Source organism: Tasmannia lanceolata, unplaced genomic scaffold, assembly GCF_043159265.1.
Source record: "Tasmannia lanceolata isolate RefF3 unplaced genomic scaffold, GAP_Taslan_0.1 ptg000023l, whole genome shotgun sequence".
Taxonomy (NCBI): domain Eukaryota; kingdom Viridiplantae; phylum Streptophyta; class Magnoliopsida; order Canellales; family Winteraceae; genus Tasmannia; species Tasmannia lanceolata.
In genome coordinates, this window is record NW_027518700.1 from 29548290 (window position 1) to 29550448 (window position 2159).

Sequence of the window (2159 nt, forward strand, 5' to 3'; positions counted from 1 at the left end):
GCAAAAACTTGGGTACTCGCTGCTTGGTTCGCCACGGCTCGTCTCCGCAAAGACCGGGAGCGTACTCCTGGTCCGAAACCAACCCGGACGAAAAAACCAACGCTGCTTGGAAACCCAGTTCACTAAAACTCGGGTAGTCACTGCTTGGAAACCCAGTTCCCTAAAACTCGGGTACTCGCTGCTTGGTTCGCCACGGCTCGTCTCCGCAAAGCCGGGAGCGCCCTCCTGGTCCGGAACAAGCCCGGACGCAAAAACCAATGCTGCTTGGAAACCCAGTTCACTAAAACTCGGGTACTCACTGCTTGGAAACCCACTTCGCTAAAACTCGGGTACTCACTGCTTGTTTCGCCACTCGCTAAAATTCGGGTACTCACTGCTTGGAAACCCAGTTCGCTAAAACTTGGGTACTCGCTGCTTGGTCCGCTACGGCTCGTCTCCGCAGAAACCTGGAGCGCACTCCCTGTTTGGAAGCAGCCCGGACGCAAAAACCAACGCTGCTTGGAAACCGAGTTCACTAAAAGTCGGGTACTCACTACTTGGAAACCCAGTTCGTTAAAACTCGGGTACACACTGCTCGGTTCTCCACAGCTCGTCTCCGCAAAGACCGGAAGCGCACTCTTGGTCCGGAACTAGGCCGGACGCAAAAACCAACGCTCCTTGGAAACCCACTCCACTAAAACTCGGGTACTCACTGCTTGGAAACCTAGTTCGCTAAAACTCGGGTACTCGCTGCTTGATTCGCCACGGCTCGTCGCCGCAAAGACCTGGAGCGCACTCCTGGTCCGGAACCAGCCCGAACGCAAAAACCAACGCTGCTTGGAAACCCAGTTCACTAAAACTCTGTTACTCACTGCTTGGAAACCCAGTTCGCTAAAACTTGGGTACTCGCTGCTCGGAAACGCAGTTCGCTAAAACTAGGGTACTCGTTGCTCGGAAACCCAGTTCGCTAACACTCGGGTACTCACTGCTTGGAAACCCAGTTCGCTAAAACTCGGGTACTCGCTGCTTGGTTAGCCACGGCTCGTCTCCGAAAAGACCGGGAGGGCATTCATGGCCTGGAACCAGCCCAGACGCAAAAACCAACGCTGCTTGGAAACCCAGTTCACTAAAACTCGGGTACTCACTGCTTGGAAAACCAGTTCGCTAAAACTCTGGTACTCGCTGCTTGGTTTGCCACGGCTCGTCTCTGGAAAGACCGGGAGCGCACTCCTGGTCCGGAATAAGCGCGGACGTAAAAACCAACGCTGCTTGGAAACCCAGTTCACTAAAACCGGGTACTCACTGCCTGGAAACCCAGTTCGCTAAAACTCGGGTACTCGCTGCTTGATTCGCCACGGCTCGTCGCCGCAAAGACCTGGAGCGCACTCCTGGTCCGGAACCAGCCCGAACGCAAAAACCAACGCTGCTTGGAAACCCAGTTCACTAAAACTCTGTTACTCACTGCTTGGAAACCCAGTTCGCTAAAACTTGGGTACTCGCTGCTCGGAAACGCAGTTCGCTAAAACTAGGGTACTCGTTGCTCGGAAACCCAGTTCGCTAACACTCGGGTACTCACTGCTTGGAAACCCAGTTCGCTAAAACTCGGGTACTCGCTGCTTGGTTAGCCACGGCTCGTCTCCGAAAAGACCGGGAGGGCATTCATGGCCTGGAACCAGCCCAGACGCAAAAACCAACGCTGCTTGGAAACCCAGTTCACTAAAACTCGGGTACTCACTGCTTGGAAAACCAGTTCGCTAAAACTCTGGTACTCGCTGCTTGGTTTGCCACGGCTCGTCTCTGGAAAGACCGGGAGCGCACTCCTGGTCCGGAATAAGCGCGGACGTAAAAACCAACGCTGCTTGGAAACCCAGTTCACTAAAACCGGGTACTCACTGCCTGGAAACCCAGTTCGCTAAAACTCGGGTACTCGCTGCTCGGTTCGCCACGGCTCGTCTTCGCAAAGACCGGGAGGGCATGCCTGGTCCGGAACCAGCCCGGACGGAAAAACCAACGCTGCTTGGAAACCCAGTTCACTAAAACTATGGTACTCACTACTTGGAAACCCACTTCGCTAAAACTTGGGTACTCGCTGCTTGGTTCGCCACGGCTCGTCTCCGCACAGACCGGGAGCGCACTCCTGGTCCGAAACCAACCCGGACGAAAAAACCAACGCTGCTTGG